Genomic DNA, 17,310 nt, shown 5'->3' on the forward strand with positions numbered 1-17,310 from the left:
GCGGTCACATAGGGTAAGAAAAAAGTCCTCATGTCTGATAACTTAAGAATCTTACTCCTCGGGTTGAGATTTTCCTGTCTCACTCCAAACTGGATGAAAGATTTATTTTTCTTTAATGAGTTTTCTCTCCTGGTAGCTTGGTTGGTTTGATTTCATGGGAGGCCGTCCTTACATGAACCAGACTTTAACAGATTTTTTCAAAATTTATTATTTCATTAAACACTCAAACACTTGTACTGTTTTGTAATGTTTGCCAAAGGCCTGCTCTCCATACTACGATGGCCGAAGACGGCCTGATAAATTACACATCTAATATGCATGTGACTTGTACATAAACACATTTTTTTTTTAAATATGGACGTGTACACTTCACCTTAATATTAGATATGTCATGTGTACATGTACAAATTTTTCAAAAATGTGTTCATGTACACATGACACTTCTTATACTTATTAAAATTCCAAGCATTTTTGCCGCGTGCTCTAACCGTCACATTTTTTAAACGGTGTAGTTTTCCATTGGCATAATATAAAAGGCATGGATACCGAAGGAAGTTCTGAGTCCATTAGTATAAGCATACAATTTCAAAAAAATATAAGTATATATATGTGTGTGTATTTATTTATTGCATATTGTATCTAAAGTGGTTTAAAATACGTTTAAACGTTAAAAGACCATAGTAAAAGAAATATGCATGATTGGAGCCCTGACGTCACAAAAATATTCGGTTTTTAGTCCTATTTGGATCGTTTGCAACATTTGGGAGACAACTTTAGCACAAACCTACAATGAATGAAACGTTACGAAGCAAGATGTAGTTCTCTTGTCATAGTCTTTCTGCTAAATACACATTTAAACCAATTGCCAGGTATGCATCACAAAGAAATATCATATTACACTTATATTGAAGTGATTTTTTTCTGTTTTGGCCCGTTGATACACATCCTAAAAATTAACACACATTAATGTGTTAATGCGTTGGCCACACAATGTACATGTGTAAAGTATCACACCTGTAGTTAGTATGGTCGTATTATCTTACATCTTACATGTTCTAGAAAGTTTACATTTAATACATGAAACATTTCCAAATAATTAGTACATGCATGTGCATGTAAGCGGTGAAATGAAATATTCACTGTGTGACCCAGATTTTGCCACAGGTGCGCTGTAACATTCCCACAGCCACAGGGACTTGTAACGTAGGTTGTGAGAAAGTATGTTGTGTATACATGTGTACTAGGCCTATATACTATATAGTATATAGGCCTAGTTAGTAGTACACATGTATACACAACAGACTTTCTCACAGCCTACGTTACAAGTCCCTGTGGATAAAATTTGGTTCCCGCGAATACGTTGTAATACGAGTATTGCAATAAATAACATTAGACATATGATCTTCTGGAATAATAGGTATAGGAAATGTCATTTGTAGACGTACAATTATTTGAAAAAAAATGTTCATGTACATATGCCACATCTAATATTAGGTTGACGTGTACATGAATACATTTTTGAAAAATGTGTTCATGTACAAGTCACATGCATATTAGAAGTGTGATTTGTCAGGCCGTCTTCGGCCATTGTATCATACAGTATCAAATGCCCTTTGAAATTCTTTAGGTACAGTATATTTTTTTCCATTTGAAAGAAATGAGAATGTGCATAACGAAAACGTTGTCTATAATTGAGTGGTCTTGCCTAAAGCCACAGGGGGCCAACTCAATGAAAATGGATGTTGTCATACATTTTTTTTGTATTTGGAGGATGGACTGATGAGTATATGACAGTCATGTGATTTTTTTTTCAAAAAATACGAGATTTGAAAAATTATTAAAAAATCGGGATATTTACTATAAAACAGAGAAAGGGACGACAGTCGCCATATTGGATTTTTTACCCCCACCTCGATTAAAGTTAATTTTTTCACAATAGTATACCTTTTTTCCTAGAGTAATAATCACGCATCAGTCCTCCGATAATCCATAATCACACACAAACCATGCAAAAGCATATAAACGATGTCTATATAGTCAAACGCAATATTTTAATCCGAAATTACCGGCGCTTTCTGACTTGTGACATCGAAAGCAACGTCCTGGTGAAGAGCGATTAGAGTGACTTCCCCTGCAATGTCATTCAATCGGTTTAATCAGATATATTCCGATACGTTTGTTTTCGCGGAAAATTTGAATATTAACACGTATCGGAATACCTCTGACTAAACCCATTGAATGACACTGTTTCGAGTTCTCTGTTAATCCTTTTGCGCATTTCGCTTGATATTGTTTGTAGTTCTTTCTTAGCTGTTTTCTATATTTTTGTATATTCGCTTCCTTTTATATTCATCGTGTGCTTAGTTTCTGTTGATTTGTTTAATTTGTACCTAATTTTATATTTATCAAATGTGTTTCTAGCAAGTTTACAATCTTTGTTAAACCAAGTTTTTTTTTTTTGTATTTTTATTCTTTGCTCTATGACGATGAGTCACTCCTATCGTGTTTGTAGCGCTATTTGTTAGACCTGTAAATATGTCTGTCACTAGACCATTCACTTGATCACTTGTTATAGTGTCACTATGTAACATATTATCTAAATTCATATTAATATTATGCATGTTATTTTGAACTTCTTTTGAACTTCTCGTGTAAAATCTGTCGATTTCAAGGAATCCCATCTGACAGCATTTCTATCAGCAAAACCTTCTTCATGTCGGACGACTTTTTTTCCCGAAATTTATTAGATCTTGCACATCTGAAAACAATGGGTTAAAATGATTATTTCCAAATATTTTATGAACGGGAATAACGGAGGGGGTGTCAATTTGGGCCCTCTGGTGGCCATGACCGATAAGCATTATTATTACTTTTTCAAGTGTGATAAGAGAATATATCTAACTTTTGTGAGCAAGCTGCTTATCATTCTCAATTGTTTTTTTTAAGTGAACAGTCGGGCAAGGATGGCTAAATTCGGTAAAAATGGTGTGAATGTATCCAGTATAATTTCTTATGAAATGGAAAAATAAAATCTCTAGTCAAAATCTGTCTGCGAACGAAGAAATTAATTTAAAGTATGGGAATTCTAAAAGGTCCTCCCGGCTCACTATGTCCGTGGTTACATTTCCACACACCCTCGCTTTCAATGCTTTCAACTTTTCTTTACTTTAAGGGTCAGAACTGGGAAACTAAGCAGAACGTGACCGTCGTATTAATATGCGAGAACTTTTGGAAGGCCAATGAACGCATTTAGACTGGTTTTCTTTGCCCGACTATTCACTTTAACTTACTGTTGATTTCTCAATATTTCCCTTCATTTAAACACAAACATACATACAAAAAAATAATAATAATAATACATACATGCATACACACACACTATCTCTCAAACACATACATACATACATTCATCCACTCACACATACATACATACATACATACACCCATACATACAAACTGATATATCTACGTACAATCAAATATTACCATTATCTTTTTTATCATTTTTACACCTATATACTTACCATCTGATGATTTTGCATTTGCTCACTGTTCATATTCTCATTTCATCAAAGTGGTTTTATATTCACTTTTATTTTTACATTTCATCTATATGTCATTTTTTAGCATTCTCATACAGTATTCAGTATTTTGCAAAAATATCACTAATTTTCATCCATTTTTATACATACTGTATATAGTATATTTCAATAATTTAAAAATAGTTTCCTTATACGCATTTTATACATTACATGCAATAATTTCACTAACAGTCCGATCAATCCTACAATCGGTACAATTGATCAGGCTGTTCTATATTCAAATCAATAGATATCAGTATAAATATTTTATGAACGGGAATAAAGGAGGAGTGTCAATTTGGGCCCTCTGGTGGCTATTGTTTTTTGTTTACAGTATCCGGGGGTAAGAAAATCATGATATGGCATATGATTAAAGCGAATAGTCGGACAAACAAAGGCTTAAGTCGGTAAAAATAGTGTTGATATATCCAGTATAATTTCTTATGAAATAGGAAAATAAAATATCCCATCAAAATCGCTCTGTATCACATAATACACACATACACAAGTCTGATGGACAGTGGTAGTAAAAATGTGAAGCGTCAGATTGACGCACGGCATGCAAAGATCGTGCGTCAAAATAACTTTTGCTGCGTCAATGACCCGAGGTCTCGGGTTAATGGATGCCCTGCTGTATGCGAAGAAATTAATATATATTATAGGAATCCTAATACGTCTTCCCGACCGGCTATCAGTGCAGTTCACTCTTAAAGCATATTCACACAGTCTCGTTTTCAAAGAGTTAGGCGAATTTATATTTAGAACTGTGCTAAACTTACACGGGACTTCCCCATAATTTCAATAGTCAAAACTGGACACCGTAAGCAGAACTTGACCATCATTATGGTAAACAAGGACTTTTGGAAGGCCAAAGAACGTATTAAGACTAGTTCCTTTGCCCGACTATTCGCTTTAAGATCAGGTCGGAGTCCCTTGTGAGTTACGGAGGGTTAAACAGGAGGGGCAATTTTCTGTTTTGTTCAGTTTTGTTGGAACCAATAAATATTTTTGAATGATTTTTTTTTATGAATTATAATGCATTTATATATTAGAAATAAAACATTTTGGAAAATATAACTTGAATTTACTTAAAATGTCTCTGACAGGGGCAATGTAATCGTTTTCAATAAAACGAACAGCTCTCTCTTGCATCTTTTCCATTTTCCTTGTGTTTGAGAGATTGCAAAAATGCCAAGCCAGCGGACAATAGTTAAAATTTGACAATATAAAAGACTTAAAAATGGTAATTTCACCTTTCTTAGTAAGATTATTCCCCAATCTCTTTAAAACTGCAGGTTGCTTAGATGCATTTCTGCAGAAGCGTATAATATGTTAATCAAAGTTTAAAAGAAAATCAATATCAACAACCAGCAACTTCACACTGTTTTTACATAAAATTTCCATACCTACAACATTAAAATATTTTAAAACTCTGCTAGTCTTGTTACCAAAACAAATTGCCTGAAACTTTTCCGGGTTTGCCTTCATGCCGTTTGAATTAAACCAATCAAGTATTTTGCTTTCTATTTCTAAACAGTCTTTAATATATAAAAAAAAATCACTGATCATTGAGAGAGTATTATCATCAGCATAGTTGTACAGGCTACACTTATCTACAAAGGTGAAAATGCCATTTATAAAAATATCAAAAAATAAGGGTCCCACAATTGACCCTTGGAGGACTCCTTTCTTGACTTTTGCCCATTTGCTGGTGTTGGGTCCCAGTCTGACCTGCTGCATCCTGCCACTCAGGTAGCTGCTAACGAAATTGATGGCCTGCTCGCTGAGACTTAACGCTATCAACTTCCCAAGTAGGAATGCAGTCAAAAGCCTTGGACAGATCCATGAGTATCGCACCAACAAGTTGATGGTTGTCCAAGGCCTGTCTCCAGTCCTCAAGTGCTCGCAACAGGACAGACTGACACCCAAAACCACTCCTAAACGCGGTCAGGAAAGGGCTAAAAATAGGCATAAAAATCATTAAGCTGATCATGCATGATTCTTTCAAAGATTTTCGATATGGTAGGTAAAATACTGACAGGTCTAAAATTACTCTTGTCCATGGAACCTTTCTTCTTAGAAATAGGTAGAACTAGTGTCTTCTTTAGATCAGCTGGAAAGTGAGCAACAGAGGAACAGTGATTAAAAAGTCATGTAAAAATAGGTGTAAAAGTATCTGTACCTGCTTTTAAAATCCTTAATAGGATACCACCACGACCTGTTGCTTCCTAAGTTTGAGAGAGGAGATATACGGATCCGAAACGCTGGTTGGAATGACGACTATCCGAAGATTGACGGAGATCTCGCTGATTTCGGGTGAGTTCTGGTGGGTAGTACGGTTTATCGTTCACATATAGTGTATCGTACACTATTTTGGCCCTGTCACCTTTTCGCCCAAACTCTTTCATAACCGGATAAACGGCGGACCGACGGTCATTAATATCCGTCGGATACTGCATCTGTATGGAATATTCCGGTTTGTTACGGAGTTTTTCGGGAGCAGTCTTTAATACACGGTCAAAGTCGTGGTGGTCTACGAATTTAGCAATAACGCTCCACGGTTTTTCAACACGACGCGGGCAGAGACTGTGTGTAATTTGGAACACTATGTCTCTGGCATTTGTTATATCCAGCTGCTGAGCGATGAAGGTTGAATAGGACGTTAATTAATCAAACGAACAAATCATATTTCCTCAGTTGATATTATAGGTGAACCTAATATTGCAATAGGGCTAGAGAATCGACAATAAGTCCCGTTTTGTGACCTTGGTATTCTGATACATAATTCTGATTCGAGCTGTACAGCAGCTGTTTCTTTCAGTGTCCAGCTGCAGAGCTCGTGTAATAATGCTTATCCATACCTCACCTACACACAATGGCAACAACATACATACCATCTGATTGGCCGGTCGGGACCGCTCAGATATCATTGCACGTGCATTTCACTGGCTACAAGCGCGTATAGTATTTACAGGGTGTCTTGTCCTTTACATACGGATACAAAACAAAGCTTCACCATTGTACATATCAATATGACAACTAGATAAAACAATATAAACATTAACATAAAATATTTTACTACACTGTTTAACATGTGTATTATACAAAATGTAACATAATGTGATCTACTCATTTAAAACGCAGACTGCTTTGTTAACTTCCAGGGTAATTTAAGGACGACCTCCCTTTTATGTTGTGTGCAAAATGCGTGGTGCATGTTTTGCGGTATATTCGTGTTGTGTCCTCTTGTAATAGAAGAATTATTGTCCTTTTTAGTACTATATTACTCGAATATGTTGTCAAAGACACGAAAAAGAAACCCGGTCATATCATATTGACAACGGATCCATGACAAACCAGTCATCACATTCCTTGTTTGTTTGTTTGATTAATTAACGTCCTATTAACAGTTATTGTAATGTATGGACGGCCTCCCATGTATGTGGTGTGATGCGTGTATGTTGTGCGAGGTGCGTGTTTTGTGAGACTGTGGTATATTCATGTTGTGTCTTCATGTATAGTGGAACTGTTGCCCTTTTTATAGCGCTAAATCACCGATGCATACAGCCGAAGACACCAAGCAACACACTCCACCCGGTCACATTATACTGACAACGAGCGAACCAGTCGTCCCACTCCCGTTATGCTCAGCGCTAAACAGAAACGTCACATTCTCTTTATGCTGAACGCAAAGCAGGAGCAGAAACTATCACTTTTATAGACTACAGTGTATGGTGTGTCTCGGCAAGGGAACACAATCCAGTGTTTCATAGCCAGGGGACACAATCCTCGCAGGAGTGAGACGGTGTCAAGGGAGACAAAACAAGTTTTGTAGTAAAGAGAAAAAAGATAGATCCTACATTTAGTCGCCTTTTACTACCATTCAATAGAGGCAGCAGGTACAGTTCTTACTTCCTCTATGTGTATGATAAAACTCCTACATGCATCATACATATATCGGTTGCACCATAGAGTTCTTCACGAGACGATTATGATTTTGCAGAAAAATGAATTCCGAATGGATTATTTAACAGAAACAGATAATGAATTTTGCATACCAACGTGTGGTTTAGGAAAATACTATAGTTAATGGAGAATACTGGATTGTGGACCTTGAAGTTAAAGACCGGAAATAGTACAAGCGATATCACGATCATGGAACCATCGTTAGCGTGTAAAGAAAACATTGCCAAGTGTTTTGGTAAAGTACAATGTATGAAGATATTTGTTGATTGCGTTACGTATTTGTTAACTGTGATGATACACTTAAATAATATTGTACTCTATACAAACAATTTTGAAGCTTTAACGATGTTTTGTTGATGTGCATGTAAAAAACGAATGCATTTGAAACCACTTATTATTATGTCTGGTTGTAATTTCTTATCACAGGGTATCCGGTTTTCACAGGGTAGCCGGTTTTCACAGGGTAGCCGGTTTTCACAGGGTATCCGGTTTTCACAGGGTAGCCGGTTTTCGAAGAGACATGATACATCTATGATACAGATATACCTGATAATGTAACATTAACAACCTTATCATGTTGAGACAAGAACAGGACTTAATTCAGTATATATAGAAAATTATTTCTTTCAGTAAATTAATAACCCAACAATCTACATGTATTTATATAATTTCGAGAAGTGGTTTCATTAATAAAGGTAAAAATTATTTAAAAAGTAATATAATAGGTGTTTTATATAGATTGGTTGATACAATATAATAATTATACTTAAGACGTGTACCATCATGTAAGGGACAATCAACAGGATAATGATTCTCAGTTTTTATTACTTGATGGATAAAATGTTTGGACTCTTTATATAATGTTGAGTGCTCGCCACTGTGAGGTAGACTTTGGGTTCTGTCCCCTGACCGAGACACACCAAAGTCCATAAAAGTGGTAGTTTCTGCTCCTGCTTAGCGCTCAGCATACAGGGAGTAGGACGACTGGTTTGCCCATTGTCAGTATAATGTGACCGGGTGGGGTGTGTTGCTCAGTGTCCTCGGCAGCATGCACTTTTATAGACATTAGTGTGTCTCGGTAAGGGGACACATTTAAGCTTTCCTCGCAGGAGCGAGCGTTCATCCGAAGGCCAAAAGTGAGACGATGTCAAGGGAGACATTATGAAGGAAAAAAAGTTGTTTAAGAAAGAGAGAAAAGATAAAATCCTACATTAAGTCGCCTTTAACGATAATGCAATAGAGGCAGTAGGTACAATCTTACGCTCTACTCGCAGGGCTAAATTCTAAAGGAAGAACAATTTTGAATGAACCATGCCGTACTGGAGCGTCAAGAAATGGACATTCTCAAATAATGACAAGAGGAGAATTCATCAGAAGTATAAACTATGATATACAGTATAACTACGACAGAAAGTTAATGTCACAGACCTTCTATAGAACGGAATGGGGCATGGTATGATTATCCGTTCTATGTGAAAAGCATTCACAAATGCATGTACAAGTGAAACGTTGTCACTGTCTTGCCCAACTTTGTACCAGTATAGGTAAATGTATATCCCCTGTAGGCGCCTCATGATCGGACGGTACTTTGAATCAAAGGCGTGAACAGATCTAACGACGTCGCTGCGTCAATAAAATAAATACTTTCTCGGTGAAATTTAACATACAATACTTTCAGAAACTAGACTGATTTTACTATAAATAACGCAAAACAAAAGGAATTAGAGAATTTACTGAAGTCTTATTTCTAGATAACGGAATATCATAATTGTAAGATATTAATCAAAATGTCGAGGTATGAAATAAAAACTCTGGGATATTCTATTCTGGTCTCTGGTAGATTATTTCTATCCTTCGTATCCACATATGAAAGACTTTATAGTCTTTTCTGGATCCTGGCCGATTTGCAATCTATTTTTCCTCTGTTGCCTGAATATTTGAAGGTACGATGTACATGAAGTGGCGACTGGTATGGGTGTAGTACGTATAGTAAAGAAACCAACCGATGGTTTTAATTAGGTTTGATCGATGTGCAGTTGTTCCTTAATATGAGACAAAAATCATAGAAAGAAGACAGTACCGTAAAGGTATTGGTATATGGGGGAAAAGGCCCAAAGAGGCCAATAACTATAAACAAATTATCACCATCCTCTACATCAGATACTAGACATAGTGTGCATATTTCTCATTAGATTCGGGGCCATTGTCACAGATGTTCTTGTTTTTTTTTGCATAAAAAGCAAATTTTACCTAGGACAATGAAAACTAGTGCACATCCAGATTAGGCCCTAAAACGGATTGAAAAAAAATTGTCAAATATAAGGGAATAACAAAGGAAAACCATCTAAAGACAAAAACCATATGAAAGGCCTAATCGTCATCCCTTATGTCAAATGTAAATCTCTAAAGTCATAGAGAGATTATACCGAGTTCATGGCATAACAATAACCACGAAACCACTCGAGACAAGACATGGCACCCTAAGGATGATATCGTAAGGATACAACACCTAAAGAAAATGTAGCAGATTGCAGAAAAAATCGACCGTTACAGATCATACTACACAGAGAAAACAAACATGTGATCGACAGGGAAAACTCTGTAGTAATAGACACTCTCTTGAAGAGACAGTTGAAGAAAGTCATTTGGATATGTCGCATTGGGCCAGCATTAAATCGATACAATGGACACATATCGCATATATGACCAGGTATAAGACTAATAAAATATGTTACCTGTAAATGATCGAGATCGGGTTATCTCGGTCGAGGGCTAAGATTTTGTAACATAATCCCAACCGAGGCGTTAGCCGAGGTGGGGATGTTACAAAATCTTAGCCCGAGACTGAGATAACCCGTTCTTGATCACTTAAAGGTAACAGATTTTTTTTCTCGCGCCTCTAAGATAAAAAAAAACCCATCTATAAACGCATTCAGAGTAAAATTATCCCGTCTTGGGCCTCCTGGTTCAAAGCCGATTGACCATTTCATCTGCGCTTCGAATTTAGTCATATCGCGTAAAACTATAGTTCGGTTCAAAGAAAAAATCTGATCAATCGGTACATACTGTTTTAATAATTAAAAACAACAACCAAACAATGCATGGTAAATACTTGAATGTACATATTTCTAATTATATTGATTGTCTGAAGCGTGTGAGTCATCGATTCGAGAGTATGACGTCACATGCGCGGACTGTTACATGAATGGCGTAAAATTCCGCCAAAAATCGCGTAAAGGTACCAGACAGATCGAACGAGATTGAAAAATCTAGCACTGGGTATCATGTGAGATTTCCCTGTCCGAGGTGCGAGAAAAAGAGTACCGATATCGAGTCGAAGACCACTCCGGCCACTTCAATCTGATAATAGTACAGATCATTATAAGCACTCCGTTCAAAAGAGGACCTGACAACATTCCATAAGGGGTCATATTCAGACGACCTTTATACCACCTGTGTTAAGTGGTATTCCGATTAATCGAATTCGTCGAGTATCGTTGGTTGGAGTTGTGTGACCAATTAATCGAGTAAGAAATCTGCAATTGAGTTTCGTCGGAATTGTCCGACATCGTGTATAATTAGCCGATCAGTAAAACACACAAGAAATGACATAGAAAACTTGTCGCAATCAATCGCTTGTGTGTGTTGTCGCTCATCTCATTTCAAATATCAAGCGTCTAACGAATTGAAGAGCGCATAAGCACTACGTAATAATGTAAACGTTCAGAGGAGTATGATTTTATTTTTGGAAGCATAAGCGATGATGGAACGTTTGGCAGTACATGAAAAAATGTATGATATTCCTGGAAGGGCACGCGGTCTTCAGTGTGGAAATATTTTGGCAAAGAAAGAAGGGACACAAGGGCCCATTAGTAAAGATAAATCTTACAACTTAAACAATCTGTAAACTTTGCAGGAAAAACTACTTATTTAATGGTAAGTCCGCTTTCGTTTGTGTGACACAAAATTATAAACATTTGGGAACGTATTAAAGTGGTTATACGGAGCTATATTAATACTTACCGGCTTATCAGACATTTTTGTTTATTTATGACAATATTGTTTATAAATTAAAGAGAAAAACGCAACAACAAAACATTGATTAAAACACGTTTATTTCAGGTCAATACCGGCGACAAGCCAAATCTAATTCAACAATTTACATCATGAAAAAGAGTTTTAAGTATTTATATGTTTTTTCCAGATTTTCATCATTTGAAGTCAAATTCAATTTTTATCTTATCTTGAAATAATCGAAATTCCCTATTCTATTTCAGTTCAGGAAACACCACGACACTTCACTTCCACTTAGAATATGAACATCATGAACTGACAGCGGGCAAAGTGGCATCACCAATCCAACATACTTTGAAACAAATTGTAGATCAGAATCCTGCTGGTCGTCCTCATGTTTCTGCAAAGAAATAAAAAAAAAAACAGATGAAAAACTAGCAATGCTTGTGATTGACAGTCTTCTGTCATTCAGTTTGGTAGAAAAGGTTTCTGTCATTCAAGTTTGTACGTGAAATTGAAAGCCGGTGTACACCACCAGGAATGAAGGCAATAATCGCTTTATTAAGAAATATGTACACAAATCAGGACAAGCCTGGAACTCCTTCTGTCTAAGGTGAAACCTGTTGGCATTAATCATGATACTTGGACTTCCATTGCTCCAGAAAGTTATGATAGTAAATGGGAACTTCGCTCTGCTGTTCTTAGAACAGAAAATTTTTCACAATCCCATACAGCTGAGAACATTGCATCTAACATTACATAAACTACAACTGAATGGAAGTTACCTGCCTGTTTCGCTACCACAGTTAACGCTGCAAATGAAAAGAAATCTTTCACTCTTGGAATGCAAATACTTGGTTGCTTTGGGCATCTTCTCAATCTTATTGTCAGGAAATGACTTGGTATCACTGAGCTGTCAAAACTATTAGGCAAGGCAAAAGCTGTTGTTACATACTTTCATTAAAGTAGGGGCCGCGGTGGCCGATTGGTTAAGATGTCCCGACATCTTACCACAAGTTCTCCACCTCTGGGATGCAGGTTCGAATCCCATGTGGGCTTCCTCCATCAACAAACCTGGCGTCCTTACATGATCCTTGCTGTTAAGGACGTTCCAAACAGTGATCGAATGCGCCATTCGTTCGGACCTCCTCGGGTCAATGTGTGCATTCAGAACTGCACATAAAAACTTTACCGAGTAATCCTCTAGTATAAACTAAAGACACGGAAATAGTTTTATCTCTCCATCGCGCCACCCCTGCTTTTCCTTCAATTTGTACAAGCTAATATATTTGAATGTTGCGTATGTATATGTCTACATGTATCATGTTTAGCTAATATGATCTTCAATAAGCACTAACACGTTCGGGAAATATGACTTTATTTACTGTATACATGTACGATAAGACATAGGCCTAACTACTGTACTTGCATGTATTTCCTGTTTTGAGAAAATGCATGGAAGTACTCGGATTCAGTTGATCAAATACATTGTACTATCTTACGAAAAAGCACACGTAAGCTAGTGTCAACAGCAGTATTAATTATATCTGTGATATAGAAACTAAACATGTACATTTAATTTACGTTATCCGACAACTACAGTAAACAAACCGCGTGCGCGTGGTAGACCTTCGTTAAATATCTAAACAATAGACATGATTAAATAATAACACCAACATCTCTGGTATAATTACCGTGTAGCTATAGCCTTCACATCTGTATACATGTACATGCCCCAGGACATGGTATACTGTATGGTACAGGTACGTGTGCATTTCACGGTCGGTTGATCAGACCTCAATGCAATCTATCTGTGTCGCTCTGGTAAGGCCGGTTTTCAGAAGTGTATTTTAGATATATTTAACTATTGCGATCTCAAAATCGGTCCGGTATTCGGAATTGGGAGGGATCGGTTTTGGGAAGTTTTATATACTATTAAAAAAGAGGAATTCATTCCGTACATGCCATCCATGTTCGGTTTCTAGAGGTGATCGGTTTTGGGAAGTTACATGGTACATGTAGACATAGACTAATTATTTATCTGTCTACAGTAATCAGCTGAACGTAGATCGAGAATTCAGAATAAGAGATTTTTTTCTCAGGCGTACTGTACACTTACCGTACAGGTTATATTGAGGATCCAAAAATCTGTTTTAGTGTACTTCGGATAATAAATATATATCAACATGTATTAGATATGCAGATATCTCCTCAAAAATACATACAAAGACATACAGTTGTTTATGATGACATCGATTTATCGACATTGTTGTGATCAAGTTGAAGTTATCAACTTCGATCGTTGTCACGTAGACGCTTTTCATCGCTACAATTTTGGCACCAAATTCAAATTTATGCTTGAATATCTGCCTCAAACGACTATTTAAGCTAGGATATCTTGACGATGGAAAGATAGATTTTGATAAAATATTTTCCCGCTAAAACAATATAAAAGCATGGATTGTCTAAAGGGTAATTAAAGTGGAATCTTTACACGGAATTTTCCATATTCATCTCTCAGATATTATATCCAGGCAAAATAATGGCTTATTTGTGCCATTTCTTAGCTTTGTACAGTATCAAATCGGTGGCATCGTGACATAAAATTAACAGGTATAACACTTTATATTATCAGACTATTACACTTTATAATGTTGAATATATAAGATGTTGTTTATAAAAATATTACCGCTCGATTTTGATCTGATAATATAATTGTGAAAAAAGTTATTTTTAGGGGGTATGGGTATAGAAAGGCTAATTACTCAAAAATTCCGCGGTCATTTTTTTCATATTCTTTCATCATAACTCAAACAACTGTCTAATTATGTGGACAAAAAATAAAGAAAATTAAACGACACAATTTTTTGAAATTAGGTATTTAAGTTGAAATGCAAAAAAACTCATTTACACGCATTCGCGTAAAAAATCACAATTAATGAATTTTTAAGAGTGGAAACGACATTGAGGTCATTGATAGCCATATAAACTTACATATTAAAGATAAAAAAATGTTGTTGTTTGTAATATTTCAGTCAATTACCAAGGTTTGAAAATATGTGTGTAAAATTGTATTGAGAAAATGCCTTCCTTGGCACCGCCTCACTTTTGGCCTTGCGTTGAGCGTTCGCCCCTGTGAGGAAGGCTCTTGGTTCTGTCCCCTGGCCGAGACACACCAAAGTCTATAATAGTTTCTGCTCCTGCTTAGCGCTCAGTAACGGGGAGTGGGAAAAAATAAAAAAGGGCAATAGTTCCACTATATAAGAAGACACATCATGAATTTACCGCAGTCTCCCAAAACACGCACCTCACACAACATACACGCAACACACCGCATACATGGGAGGCCGTCCTTACATGACTATAGCTGTTAATAGGACGTTAATTAATCAAGCAAACAAACAAACAATTAAATTGATAACGTCCTAGTATAATTATGCATTTAGCTTTGTTGTTTGGGCGAGATGATTTCGTACAGTACATAATATATATATAAATCATTCTGACAGGTTTTTTTGGCAAGCTCTATCGATTCAATTGGCCATTTCCAGGGGCGGATTTAGGTTTTGACCTCTAGGGATGTTGTCAGATCCTTGAAATTAATTCATATTATATTAATTATATTAAAAGTAATTATTAACATTTAATTAAATTCCTTATTAACAGTTGCAGTTTCTTGTTCATTTTATGATTTTATTTTGTGTTGACAGATCCCCCCTCCCTCGCCTTCCAAAGAAAAAGAAAATTCCATGCCGGTGTAACGTTGAAAATGGACCTCCGTTGAAAATTGACCTCGGGTCAGTTTTCAACGTTGAAAACGGACCCCGAATGCCGTTGAAAATTGAACATGCCGTTGAAAATTGACGGTGCCTAGGGTCAATTCTCAACGCCAGGTCTGTTGAAAAATGACCGTTGAAAAATGACCTTGGCAAACTATCAACGGATGGTCTGTTGAAATAAAACTGTTGCACAAACCAGAAACATATATACATAGAGATTGGCAATTTCGCCAATTTTACGATAGGCAGATGTACCTCTCTATGTCCCCAGGGGCTTTTAGATAAACTCTTAAATAGTTAAATACAGCAGAATAACTTTGATATGTTATAAAAGTTAAGTAATTTTCAGATGGTTTGAGTACGATTTTGGAAAGAAAAAATAATATCTTAACTTATATGTTAATAAAACAAAATGCACTTCCGGTTTTGAATGCCTGATTTTCGAAAAACCAGGTAAAATTGCTCATTTTCATACTTTCAAAATTCATATTAAATAACATCAATTGGGAAAACTGATCACATCAAACCATGATATAATGTTTAAACTTTGTGTTGATGCAAAAGTATCATGTTTAAAAGAATACACTTAAATGTAGTTAGCCAAGGGAAAATGCCTATAAACTGGAGGTCCCTCTGCCTGTCAACATAGACAAAGAAGGAGTTTCCAATCTCTATGTATATATGATTCTGCACAAACATAATTCTCGAATTCTGTTATCGCCATTCCTAATATAAGCGACCCTTCTATGCTGGTATTTAAATTGCGTAATCACCTCGATTTGAATTGAAATTTGGTATTGTTATCATCGTATCAAATACCTCATTTAAATATTTTGTATGTTTATTATGGAGAATACAAAACTTTCATTTTTTCTATAGTTATTTTGTTCGCCCGTGTAGATAATGTTAATTTAATTGTTCTCAGACTGAGGAATTGCTATATGACACTGAGGTAACGTAGTAAATAAAAAGGAATTGTTATGTGGTATTCACTTCCGAGTACCAGTGGATAGTGTTACAAAACTATAATTATGGGATATTAGTAATTTGTTTCTTAATGATTTTTTATTATTATATTTTCGACGATTTTACGTTTGTCAGATATTCAGTAATTTTTAATATATATTTATTCCCTGCAATACAAGAATGTTTTATATATCTGCGTATGGATCACTTATGTTGTGTTCTGCGTATGGTTGTGTTTTGTTGTTTTGTAGTTGTGTGTTTTTGTGTTGTGTGTTGTTTTTTTCTGGTGTTGTTGTGTGTTGTTTTGTTGTTGTGTGATGTTGTGTTGTTATGTTATGTGGTGTTGTGTTGTTGTGTTTTTGTGTGTGTTGGTTGTGTCATGTTATCGTGTTGTGTGGCATTGGTGTGTGTTGCTGTGTGCTGTGTGGCTGTGTTATGTGTTGCGATGTTGTGTGTTGTGTTGTTGTTCCGTGTTTGTGTAAAGCGTTGTTACGTGATGTTTTTGTGATGTGTTGTTGCGTTATGTTGTGTACTGTTGTGTTGTTGTCGGGTTTTGTGTTGCTTTGTATTGTTGTGTTGTTAGGTGTTGTTGTATTGTTGTTGTATGTTGTATTGTAGTTGTGTTGTGTGTTGTTGTGGTTGTGTGTTGTTGTTTGATGTTTTGTTGTTATGTTGTGATGTGTTGTGAGGTGAGTTGTGTTTTTGCGGTGTTGTGTGTTGTTGTTGGGTGGTGTTGTGTTGTTGTTGCGTGTTTGCGTGATGTGTATTTGTGTTATGTTGTGTGATGTGCTGTTGTGTGATGTTGTGTTGTGTGATGTTGTGTTGTGTAGTGTTGTTGTTGGATTTTGTTGTATTGTTGTTGCGTGGTTGTGTGTTGTGGAATTGTTGTGCTGTGTGATGTTTTGTTGTGATGTTGTGTCGTATTGTTGTGTAATGCTGTCTTGTGTTGTGTGTTTTGTGATGCTGTGTTTAGTGTGATGCGTTGTTGTGTTGTGTGATGTTAT

Source organism: Argopecten irradians, chromosome 2 (genome assembly GCF_041381155.1).
Source record: "Argopecten irradians isolate NY chromosome 2, Ai_NY, whole genome shotgun sequence".
NCBI lineage: Eukaryota > Metazoa > Mollusca > Bivalvia > Pectinida > Pectinidae > Argopecten > Argopecten irradians.